Source organism: Zeus faber (genome assembly GCF_960531495.2).
Source record: "Zeus faber genome assembly, chromosome: 2".
Classification (NCBI taxonomy): Eukaryota; Metazoa; Chordata; class Actinopteri; order Zeiformes; family Zeidae; genus Zeus; species Zeus faber.
This window is the reverse complement of record NC_137189.1, coordinates 35,730,657-35,744,064: the sequence shown is the minus strand read 5'-3', so window position 1 is coordinate 35,744,064 and position 13,408 is coordinate 35,730,657. Positions and strand designations below refer to the sequence as shown.

The 13,408-nt window shown below is 43.3% G+C and overlaps 1 protein-coding gene across 1 annotated transcript in view; it reads left to right on the top strand.

Moving 5' to 3' along the window:
* LOC307248166 (double-stranded RNA-specific editase 1-like) overlaps positions 1 to 13,408 on the top strand; it is a gene marked incomplete at its 3' end in the record, with an annotated part of 63,413 nt that overhangs the window by 16,568 nt on the left and 33,437 nt on the right. The window contains exon 2 of the mRNA XM_080024433.1: positions 10,051 to 10,100. The remainder of the gene's footprint in view (positions 1 to 10,050; positions 10,101 to 13,408) is intronic.

The window sequence follows — 13,408 nt, the reverse complement described above, 5'->3', positions numbered from 1 at the left end:
ACTTCCGTTTTGTAATTCACTGTAGTCCGTGTGAATGCAGCGCGAACCATTCTAGCGCTGCGTTTGCAGTGTGTGAGAAAACCCGCAGGACAGAGGGAAAACAATCTTAGCAAGAAGCTAGTCATGAAAAGATTCAAGAGGTTTATTCGTCACAAAAACATAGTAATAATAATTTGGGAATGGTAATAATAATAAACTGAAATCATTGCATACATTATGCTTTTCATTCCTTAATAAGTCATTCCTAGTGACCTTATTTTAAAATGCATAATGGCTTGATAGAGGAAAGGGACGTTTCAGAAATTTGGCTCTTGCGAAAATATTTTCGGTTAATGTGGCTCCTTAGCTGGGAAAGGTTGAGTACCACTGGTGTAGACAGGCAACCCGAGCCGACGCTGCGTTCAAAGGAAACTCGGAAAACGAACTTGCGCTGCCTTTCACAAAACCCCCGAAAACAAACTAAAACTATAATCACTTTGAACTACAGTGAAACGGTTTTCGCACCGCAAAAAGTTCCGAGAACCTTTTGGAGGAACCTTGATGAACCATGGTCTAGGAAAGATGGTAATTGCTAAAACACCCTTCTTGAGGGACATCAGTGACGTCAGTGCACGGTGATTGGTGCAGAGTGAAGTCCACTGTGATTGGGTGAACACACGAGCAAATGAAGCACCGGTAACCGACATACTTAAAAACATGTTTAAAACGACAAAAAATAAGATGCTTACTTTAAAGTATTTATCCACAATTCATTTTCCAATATATTAAATATACGTTAAAAAAAATCACGACAGGTTTTCCTCAGTGTGACGGAACATGACTAAACTGGACCCTTTGTATTGCTGTATTATTTATTTTTATATTCTCAATTTTTTCGCACTGTTAAGCTTATTTGCTAATAGTCTGTAGCAAGTGCAGCCTTCACACAGACCAGCTCGGGCGCTGACACACTGCTCTGTGCTCTCCCCGTTTCCCCTTGACCCCCTGCTGTCTCATGTCCCTGTCGCTGTTCGTGCACAAAGGGCCTTTTTAATATTCAGTAGCTCTTTTCTTTTTGATTTTTGTTTTTTCGTTTTTTGTTATGGAAAGAGAAAAGCAGAGCACAACCCAGCACGTTCGCATTCAAACGACGAGAGACCTGTGTGTGTGTGTGTGTGTGTGTGTGTGTGTGTGTGTGTGTGTGTGTGTTTTCTTTGTGCTCAGCTTTTCTCAGGGATTTTATTTATTTTTATATAAATAAAATTAAATATATTTATCATCACTGCGGTAAAGCTTTCCAAAGCTGACGTCCCGGCATGACATGTCAACCTGCCTCCCTTCTCTCCCAATTCCCGGACCCACACACACACACACACACACACACACACACACACACACACACACACATGCAGGTCTCTCTTTTCTCTGTTTTCCTGCAAGCTTTTTATCTATTACGGCCGATCCGGCCAATGAGTCCCCAGAGCGTTGTTGAATTACGCACACACAGAGGGACCGCTCGATGCTCCGTCTCTTAGCGTATTGGAAAACGTCCGTCTTGATGAAAGCGAGCGATGCCGCGGGGGTCCTGGGGGCCGGAGGAGGTGGTGGGGAGGGGGTTTGGTTTGCTGACTCTGTCCGACACATGAAACTGAGAGTGGCCCACGCACACACACGCACACGCACGCGCGCGCGAGCACACACACACACACACACACACACCACACACACACACACACACACACACACACACACACACACTCACTCCTCTCAGTCCCCCTCCCGTCTTCCATCTCCCAAGTCTATCTATCTGTCTGTCCGTCTGTCTATCTGTCATTTTTTTTCAACCTGTGCTGTCAGCATGCTGGGCATTCAACACAGAGTAATTGTGCCATTGCATTCAGGAGACAGTTTATCTGCAAGTGGAGTTCCAACTTCTCAACCTGCAATGCAACACTTTATTAATTCTTTAATCAACAACAATGGCTGCAATAACTCTGTCCTGTGGACGACCTGTAGGATGACAAGAGCACAGCTTTTTGGTTACCCAAGACCGCCACCATTCCCCCGCACTGGAGAATGATCTATAAACAACTAATCATCATTACTACTCCAAGAGAGGGAAAATCACCGTGGGTGAGACAACTAAACATAGACACAAACATAACACAATATGTATCATGTATTGACAAAACATAATTAAGTCCAAGAAAATTGTAGCAGCAATTGGGCACATGGCCTCTTCGAGAAAAGGAGAAGGATGTAATCAGGAGGATGTTCAGGGTGTGTTCGAAGCAGATGCTGGCTGTGATGAGTCTGTCTGTGTGTGTGTGTGTGTGTGTGTGTGTGTGTGTGTGTGTGTGTGTGTGTGTGTGTGTGTGTGTCCACCTCTGAGTGGACGGGATTTCCCAACTCGTCCCAATTAGTTCTGGTGTATGAGGTTGGAGGTATATCGTAGCACCTCCAAGCAGCAGAAAAGGTCCCGCAGCTACCCCCGAGTCCCCCCCAGCCCCCAGAGAAGCCGGGAGCCCGCAGAGCAACACCCCCCCGCTAACGCCTGCAGACAGCCAGAAGCAGGAGGAAGTCCGACAGCCGCCTTCAGCACCATAACCCACACCCACGACGGTGCAGCCTCCAAGGGGCCCTGAAAAGCATCCAGCGGGGCTCCCTGCAACCCAGCCAGGTCATAGCAGGCCAGAAACCACACGGCACCAGGGGAAAGACGCCAGGACCCGAACCTAGCCGGGAAGGGGTCCACCCGGGTGCCCTCTGGCCAACCACACCCCCACACAAACCCACCAACGCCCCCCAGCGCATCGCAGCCGCCAGCCAAATCCCAACCCACATAGCTTGCACCCCAACCCGTCCTGCAAACCCGAGGCCTATGTGTGGTGTATGTACTGAGTTTGAGTTCTGGCACTGGGAGAGATAGGCGACCCAAACCCGCAGCGACCAGCCACAGGCACATGCACCTCCCCCATGACGGGCCACCGCACATGCGGACTACAGAACAGACGGCGGTAGACGACCCCCCACCCACAACCCGGCCCCCCGGCGACTACGGGAGTCTGCCCCAGCAGACTCGAGACAAAGGGAGCCCACACAGAGCACACCCGGCCAGGCTCAGGACCAAGACCAACCAACCCCGACACAGTAGGCCAACCCCCGCCCCCCACACGGGACGCAGAAAGACACGGCGAGCCCCAAACCCGCAACTACACCCAAAACCGACACGCGGAAGCCAGCCGCAGCACCCCCCAAGGGCACAGCCCCCCCCAGCCCCCCACCCCTGGAGACCAGACAGCTCAACCCAGTGACAAGAGCGGACGCCGCCCCCCCCCCCCCCCACCCAAGGGGTCTGGGAACCCCCCATGGCTACAGCACCAAGCGCTAAAGACGTCCCAACAACCGCACAGCACCCACCCAACCACAGAGCCCCATTGAAACTCTTGACACCCACATGCCCTGATATATTGTGCCGTCATATATTGCCTGGTCTACCGCACTTAGACTCCATGATGCTGGGTCAAGTTCTGTGTCTTAGCCACGCACGCATCCGTACTACGGGGAAAAACAAAACCTGAGTTACTTCTCGGTCTGGGATCGGATGAATCAGCGGAGCCCTTCTGTTGATTCGCCTGATCCCCAGCAGCAGAGCAGCTCCGGGGTGGGAGCCTGCACCGCCTGACTGCAGCGGCGGCTTGACCACGCCCCCTTGCCCCGCCACACACCCCCACCATTGCACTTGGCTGTCCCGCCAACAGCCAACTCTTTTTCCCGGAATCCCATTTTGAACATTTTGTGTTTGGGTGGTATGTGCCCTGTGCAAGATCTTATACTGGATGAGTTGCATTTGAGAATTGCGTGTCATAGAAAACGTGTTTTTGCAAATAAGCTTCCAGCAGTTGATATCAGTGGAAACAGCAAGGCCAAGGTTGAAGGAATTGCAGGAAACTGTGACCACCGATATTATGGCATTGGATCAGGGTTGGGAAAGATATGAGTGAATTGTCTTCAAAAATGTGTTCCAGATGAGTACTTCTTTGTCGTTTCCAAGACCTGAAGATCAATGGTTTGTTTTTTAACCAGCCAAATTGGAATGAATTTGTTTGGAGATGGAGAGTAACCACTGAGCTCTCTCTGGGTTTCTATGGGCAATTATGATTCTTTATAGATTCAGTAAGGAATGGGAGATCAGATATTAATAAATCCTGGCATTCTCTGTTCAATTTCTTGCCATCATGGATCAGTTGTTGCTCTGATTGTAACCATTTGGTTATAAATTGCAGATGGTTATCGAAATAATAGTATCTGAGATTTGGGCCTGCCAGGCCTCCACAGTCTTTGTTTTTCTGTAGTGTTGCTAGTTTAATTTTATAGATAGATTTCCAATAGAATTTATAGATTATAGATAATACTAAAGTATTATACCAATTTACTGTTGGTTGGAACGGGGTCATTGAAAATATATTGTTTATTTTTGGTAGTATGTTCATTTTCACTGCTGCTATCCTGCCATCGAGTGAGGTCTTCTTCGATGGATGGATGGCTGGATGGCCGCCGGGAGGGGTACAATAAAGATGGCGAATAGTAAAGGGTCGATGTGACATCCTTGTCTTGTGCCACGTTGTAGAGTGAAACGCTGTGATGTGTAACCACTGGTGACGACAGAAGCAGATGGTGAGTTGTACAGGATTTTGATCCATCGAATGAGTGACTCTCCAAAGCCAAATTTTGTTGAGGGTGGAGAAGAGATATGTCCAATTAACTCTGTCAAATGCTTTTTCGGCATCGAAAGAAGAAATTACAGTATTTATGCTCATTAGACTGAATAAACCGTACATATTGCTGGATGAATGTCTGCCCTTGACGAAGCCTGTTGGTCTGGGTGAATTGTAAATTAAATTACTCTTTCAATTCTATTCGTTAGTGTTTTACTAATGATCTTTAAATCACAATTAATTAGGCTATAACTGGGGTAGGGTCCTTATTGGGTTTGAGCAGTATTCAGGTGCGGAGGCATGGTGGAGGTTGACTTAATCTCTAACAATTCTGATGAATAGTGGGGATATAAGTGGCCAGAAGTGTTCATAGAGTTCCACTGGGTAGCCATCTGATCCAGGTGATATATTGTTGGGCATAGAAAAGAGCTTTCCTGAGTTATTCTACAGTTGGGTGGGTAGTTTTAGGAGGTCAATGTCATCGAGGAATGAGTAAATGTTTGATATATTTGATTCATTATCTGAGTGATATAACTTATTATAAAAGACTCTGAATATTTTATTGATGTCTTGCGCGGTGTGTGGTTTCCTACCCTGTGGATCTTTGACGGCTGTAAGAAATGTTTTTTCTCTATCACGTTTCAATTGATTAGCAAGAATTTTACTTGATTTGTCATTGAATTCAATATAATTCACTCTTCGTTCGTTGCATGAGGAATTGTGTCTTTTGATGGATGATATTATCAAGTTGAGATTGAACTGTCTTAACTTAGTCTGGATCACATTTCAGACTTCCTCAGTGGGCGAGTGGGCTTGTTGGGGGTGCAAGTCCTTTAGTTGTTGTTCTAGTTTATTTCGGAATTCTTGTCCTTTCTTTTTCTTGTGAGTGGAGAATACAAAATAATACTACCTCTAACCGCAATTGCATTTCCCTGAGTGGGGATGGTGATATTTCTGGAGTCATTCAGTTCAATGGAGTCCATTCTCTGGCAAATAAATGGTTAAATTCTTTACCCGTCATGAGGTGTGAAACCATCACCTGCCAGGAGGGTTTGGGTTGGTTTCATTGTCTGTCAATCAAAACCTGTCCGTCTATCTGTCTCTCTGTCTATATATCTGTACTGTTCGAGATGAGGAAGAGGTTTATTCGTCACATACGTATACATACTTTCATACATATATGCAGTCGTCGATCATCAATCATTTATTTTTGGTTGTTGACATTTTAGTCATCAGAGTGTTGGATGTAAATGAGCGCGGGACCGTGCTCCCTCCCTCGTCTCCGCAATCCTGTCCAACCCCCCCAAGCCCCCCCGCCTCAAAGCTCCCTTCCCCCTCTCTCCAAAATATATGCAAATCTACCAAAAATAGGTTGCCGTCCTCCGAGGGGGGTTGCCTTCGCATTTTCTTTTCCACTGCGTGGGATTTACACTTGTTATATATTTTTTTGTCTTTCTTCCCACATGGACTCACATGCTTTTCTCTTTTTTCACCCCTGGAGAAACACTGCATCGATCTGTGGTTTTTATCTAGACGACTGCCGAAGCCCTTTCTACCCTTTCAAATCGAGTTTTAGTCTGTTTACATTAACCCCCCCCCCGGTCCATAAAGTCCTGGTCCATAAAGTTAAAAACCCTATTGTTTTTGTTCAGATTTTTATTATTATTTTTCTTCTGGGAATTTTTCCGGATGAAAGTGTCTGGCGGACAGCAATCGCCGAGCCCACGGACATTAATAAAGTGTCGTTGGATGCGAGGCAGTTCAGACATTTTGTAGTCCAAGTTTGATACACACCAATCTGTTTTTGGAATAGAATATATTTGGAATAGCCAATCTACAGGAAGTAGCCGAACGTTGGTGGAGCGGGAATGAACAATGACTCCTGCACCGAGATGGCACCATGCATACAGTAGACGGACTGACGCATACGGTAGTTGAGGGAGTACACAGATCCAGTGAGTCACAATAACTCAAACCGTACAAAGATACTGTCAAGCACAGATATAGTTGCGATGGGACTTGAAAGGAATATAAGATACAAACTCTCAACCATACAATGTGACAGGTATTATTTTACCAGAAGACAATTGGATTAAACAAAGCGCAGCGTATTAAACGTCCTAAATATATACGCTTCTGGGGACAACTCACACGCACCACAGTAAGTTCTACAAAATAGAAACCCAATAATGGAGCACGCACACACAAACACCAGGCTCTGCGTCTGGTGTTTTTTGTTTTTTTTCAATTAAGAAAAAGTAAATACATCATACAATAACAATAATAAAAACACTTTTTTTTTTATTTGGTTTAATTTGGAGAAACTGTCAGCGGCGCTGTCACGAGCGGACCCAAAGGCAGGACACAGCGATGGCTCAGCAGGAAGTGCAAAGGAGCGACAGTTTATTGCGGACAGACGGGGGGCAAAACCAGGGGAAGTCCTGGAGGGCAAACTTATCGGCAGGGAGCCGGGGACCAGGGAAACGGGCAGAGAATCGGGGTCCAGGGAAACAAACAAGAGACTCGACACGGGAGGTGCGACGCAGTGGATACAACACAGAGGACACGACAACGATCCGACAAGGAGAGAGTGGACAGGGGACGGGTTCAATACAAGTGAGTGACAAGGAAGGTGAAGACGTGGCCAGATCGCTGAGTGGTGTCAGGTGTGCGGTGGCAGCGATGAAGGCAGACGGAGGGAGACAGACAGAGGGAGACAGACAGGGAGAAACAGACAGAGGGAGACAGACAGAGGGAGCTAGAGAGGGACAGGATAACATGAAACAAACATTGCGCAGGATCCCGACAGAAACGGGAAACGAGCAGGCGCAGCCGAGCGTAAATGCACATTGGAGTGTCGATTTATGCATTTTACGCCACCGCTCCACCCTTTGCCTGTTTTACGAGTTATCCGTTTTTAAATAAATATAAAGCTTTAAATAATTGTCACACAGTAGTTATTTAGATTCATAGTGTTTAATAAAAATCTGAAATTGTGAGGACATTTTTGGGGGTGCAATGCCGACCATCCTGGACCCTGCGTATTGCTGCCTGCAGCTATATTCATTATTAGGGATCCAGCCCCGCAGCCCCTATTGTTATTGCTTGTTGTTTTTATTTTTTTTAATTCTTTATACATTATTATTATTGTTATTATTATTATTATTATTATTCATTTTTACTAATTTTATTTATTTATTTATTATTATTATTATTATTATTATGTTTTTTGACCTAAAAGTCTGGAACACGACAACAGCAGTACGCACAGACATGGTGACATGGAGAGCAACATTTGTAGTCTCATTTGTAGTTCCACGTTGGTGGAACGAGCTGCCAAAAATGACCAGAGCGGGGACCTCCCTCTCTGTCTTCAAGAAGCACTTGAGGACCCAGCTCTTCAGAGAGTACCTCCTGTCCTAACCTACAAGTACTTAGCACTACCTAGCAGTATTTATTGTTACACTAATGTCTCTGTCGCAATGTGGCTTGAATGTTATTCTCCCTTGTCAGTCGCTTTGGATAAAAGCGTCTGCTAAATGACTAAACGTAACGTAATGTAATGTAACATGCAGTGAGTGCACGTTGATCGGCTCCGACGTAGGTCCAACGGGTCCAAATTGTGTCCATTTTATTTTAGAAGTTGATGAGGCAGGACTCTGGAGGACAGGGAGTCGACAGCCACCTTCTAACTTTTAGGATGAAGTAATAACACACAACAAGTGTATTGTTCCTAGTAATTCTGCGTTTCACCAGGACCCGGAAAACTTGCATCACCGCCTCATTGCGTCAGCCGATGCTGCCTTCAAAGGAAACTCGGAAAATTGTAACTCGTTTTAGTACTAATGCTGATGTAAAGACGAGCGACAGCACAAACTGATGCTAAAATTTGTAAATGGTGTCGATACGAGGTGATGTGTTTTACAGTAACTCAGAAAACTGTAATTTGTGTCCAACAAGAATAAGCTGGACCCCATGTATTGCTGCCTGCAGCCATATTTTTTGTTATTATTATTATGAATTCTTTTTTTTTTTTGTCCAGGGAAAGTCCCATTGAGATCAGAATCTTTTTTGGAAGGGAGACCTGTTCACACTCATACATAGTGTATATACATGCACACATTACATTTAATTGCATTTTGTTATTTACATTTTTCTTCATTAAACAAGGAGCCACTCACACCGTGTACTTCACACTCCCACAAACTTTCAGACTGCGGGAATTTTGCGAGCGATTTTCAACGTTTTCATAGCGTTTATTGACGACGTTTTTCGCATTGACTCAATTTGAGTGGGCAGGTATTGCCCATCAAATACAATCTTTTTTTTTTTTTGCCTGGGACTGGAAATACAAAATAAAAAAAATCCACCATCAAGGCTGAACGCTTGAATGCAAGCCGGCATGCATTCAAAACCTGTAATTGCCTAATTGCACATATTTTATGTGTATATTTTTATTTTTATTTTATTTGCGCCAAAAAGCAACCTTCGAGGACAGGCCCGTGACTTTTCAGCCCAGATCTTTGTTGGCTCTCATCATTTTTAATTCACTACTTATACTTCGCAGCACAAGTCAGTGCAAACCAGTGCAGTGGGGCGTTTAAGCCTTTTCGAAAACAGAAAACTCATATTAGAGGTCAAAAGATATATTTTGAGTAAACCTTAATTTCTTCCCATCGTTTACAACTGTTCATGGGAACAACCTCGCTGCAGGAGAAGTGTCTCAATGCATTTCAATGGGGCAAACGTTTTAAGGCTTTGGCTATACCAAAGCTGTGGCTCTACCTGCACCTGGCTGGGATGTGAGTTTCACACGCTCGTCTTTATGCGACGTACAAGAGAAAAAAAATGGTCGGAAACCACGCATTTCATCCTGTTTTTTCGGGGTTCTGTCGACTCTTTTGCACTCCTGCAAATCAGCTCTTTTGGGTTTCATCTGTGCTCACGTGAGAGGCCCGGAACAGGAAGGTGTGTCGGTACTGCCCATGTCCTTGCCCTTTTTACGGCAATTGCCAAAATTAGTTTGAAATAAAATGTGATATTGGTGTTCTTTAAAACATGTTCAAAACGTGAGCGAAACGAGATTCGACTATTGCTTTCAACGTTCTTTGAAGGCTTCAACGTTTTGCCCGTTGAGCTGCATTTAAGAACAGCGTCGCTTTTCCCCAAAGATTTTTATGCTCGACCGGGTTCAGTTTCGGACTCCTGGATTTAAAACGTCGGATGCTGCTGGAAGTGAAACCACGTCTCAGGGTGGAACAACAACAAAGTAGAGAGCATTTTTGGGACGCACGGGATACGTGTTTTGGCTTTGAACAACTTGGAAACCAGTACTTTTTGTGATTCATTTCAGAGCACGACACTCAGCGAGTCCGACTGGAGTGCGCCAGCAACATAAACCAGGTAAACATTTTATTTGGCCTCTAGCCCCTCTGACGTGTGCACCTTTTAAATTCCCATTGTTAACACACAACATGCCAAAATGTGGTTAATTTATTGAGTAAACCGCTCGCTACATACATTTGGCTGTTTAAAACTCCAATGAATACATGTTTAAAGACCCTTTTCACGCACATTTCAAGACGTTTACGATACAACATCTTTATAGTTGAGTCCAAAAATCATAAAAAAAATATTTAAAGTTTGGTTCAGTGGGCAAACGTTTTTTCTGCCATTCAGACACTTTTGGAATGAAACACACTCTGATGGGATTAAACGGTAGTTGTTGTTGTCGTTGTCATGGCGATGAGAGAGAGCGTGTTTCACGAACACCCCCGACACAAAACTCCCCAATGACACAAAGCCAGTACTACACACCTTGTCAAGTTTTTGTTAACACATTGTGTGTGTGTGTGTGTGCGTGCGTGTGTGTGTGTGTGTGTGTGCGTGTGTGTGTGTGTGTGTGTGCGTGTGTGTGTGTGTGTGTGTGTGTGTGTGCGTGTGTGTGTGTGTGTGTGTGTGTGTGTGTGTGTGTGTGTGTGTGTGTGTGACTCCGCTCACTCCGCTTACTCCGCCTCAAAAACAATCACGATGAGTCTGAGAGTAGGAGTAGAGGGATGTTGTTTATACATTATATGAACGACGTTGTTACTGTACATGTCACTGGTGCAAGAGCACCACCTGGTGGCGCAGGGTTTAATCGACGGCGCTGAAACAAGTACTGTACTTTCAAGTTCACTTTGTTACTGTACTTAAGTGTCTGTGCTGACTCAAGCACACGTTCTTTTTTTTTTTTGTTCCATTTCTGACAGTCATAACCGGTATAATTACTGTATCAAACATTATTTCCGGACATATATTTATGTACACCAAAAAGCAAGCCAAAGTAAACAACAGAGACAGGATCTACCGCTGATTTCGTATTTCTCATCAATGAATGAATTGATTAGGGTCATTTTTCTTTTGGTAAATTGTAATCAGGCTGTGCATGAGCACTCACCTGCAGAAAAACAGTAGCACTTTATTATATATCATCAGCTGTTATATCAGGACACTGGATGTGACACATACTTTTACTTTTAATACTTTTTAATACTTCAAAGTACATCTAAGATCAAGTACCGGGGAACGTGAACATCAAGTATAAAACAAACTGTCGTTTTTAGGTGCCCAGCCTGTTGGGCTGGAACACTGTTGTTATTGTTCTGCAGCCCCTTATTGTTATTGTTCAGGATAAATATTCTCTGAATTTTGAAGCCTAAAACTACCTGGAAAACCACCATCGGCACAACGAACAAACATGGTTATCACAAACACCTCAAGGTGGAAGTTTAATCCAAATCGATCCATATATGGAGCAGATATTAGCGAAAAACCAAACAAATTTTGAGCGATTTTAACACAGACGAGCCAGTACAACTGACGCTGAATATGTCCAACCCGGATAAAACTATCTGGAACACATACCTTGACATAAGCTACGAACACGGTTGAGGTGTCGTTTAAACCAGTATGTTGTGGTTTAAATTTTATCTAAATCGATCCACATACGGAGCAGATATTAGTGAAAAACCAAACAACTTTGACACTAAATATTCAGTTGGTCTTGGTTAACTGACATGTCACAGGTCTCGTTCTAAATTGAACAAGATGATATTTAGAGTAAGATGCTTTATGACGTCATCATATTATTTACTATAAATGTACAGATTACGTATGAGAATGTCCAGTTGGACCTCGTCCAGTGTGTGGCATGGACTGGGTCACTTTGTAGTCTTTAGACATTACGTGTATATTTATATAGCTTCTTACCTGGTAGATATCAGTAGATCTGTTAGATTGATATTTTAAATCTGTGGTCCATAATACTTTGCCGGATTAATGAAAAAAAGAATAAAAAATAATCCTTAAAATGTCGTCAGCGCGTTCCTTGAAAGCACTGAAACGTGCGACTGAGTGATGTGTTCAAGATCCAGCGAGGCGTTGGAAAAATAGAAGCCGTGCAACGGTAATTACCCACAGAAATACCACAACGTTTTTTGTATCTCATAGAAACATAACTTACTGGAAAAAGTATTCCAAGTAAAAAATCTCCACAAACAAATGACATGCCTGACACGGCACCAAAAGGCCACCCGTCTCTGAGAGTACAGCTCTATTTCCACAGACAACACGGTGAGTTATAACAATGGGAAGTTCTGTTTTACAGGCAAACATGGACAGTTGTTTTAAAGACAGGAGGGTTGCGCTGTGTAGACCGCATAATGGGTGCTCCGCAAGATGAGCAACCAGGAGGCGACAGACCGGGGGGAGCCCATGCCGCCTTCAATTAAACTTGGACAATTGTGCTGCGTTTCAGAGAACCTGAAACCAGGGAAACGGTAAAACGCACCCTACACGACTAAACCGGACCCCGGGTAATGCTGCCTGCAGCTATACTGTATCTTTGTCTTGTTTTTACACTCTGCATTCATAAATTTTCCTATAATACGTCTGCATTAAACGATAGCAGCATATTATCTAGGTTTGACGAGCCCCATTTATCTATTTTACTAAATTATTCATTATAAAATAGTGTATTCAAGTAACTGGTCTTCTACACTTGTACATTTACCAGCTCTTAATAATGTCTTATATGCATACAAAATAGCTGAATAATACTGAAATAATAAATATTACATATAGAAATAAAAAGTCACAATGCAAACAGCAATTGTTTGTATATATATATATATATATATATATATATATGGCAAAACACACCATTTAAGGACGTGTAAACATTGGCTCTGTCCATTACCAGTGAAGACCTTCTTAGTAAAAATGGATTTAATTATTTCACGAAATCAACAGAAATATGTATTGCAAGTAGGCACTCGGCACAGTCCCTGAGACCCATCAGTGTGGGTATTGGTGCAGGGACATTGTCAAGTTGGGCTAATTTATAGGTTCAAGGTTCAAGATTTTTTTTTTCTTATTTGTCACATACATATACATACTTTCATACATATATGCAGTGAAATGTAATGCAACGCACCCGGTGATAGCACACAATATGTCCTAGGAAAAAAAATAAAAGTAAAAAATTCCTTTCTAATAGACCGACTAACTGACTCCTAAAACGTAATACAGTAAGTTGAATACTTATAGAATAAGATAAAAAAATATATAGAATAAAATACAATAAAAATAAAAATGAAAATGAAAAAATAAAATAAAATAAAAAAATACAAATAAAAATGAAAATGAAAGGTTGATACTTTGGTTTGCAT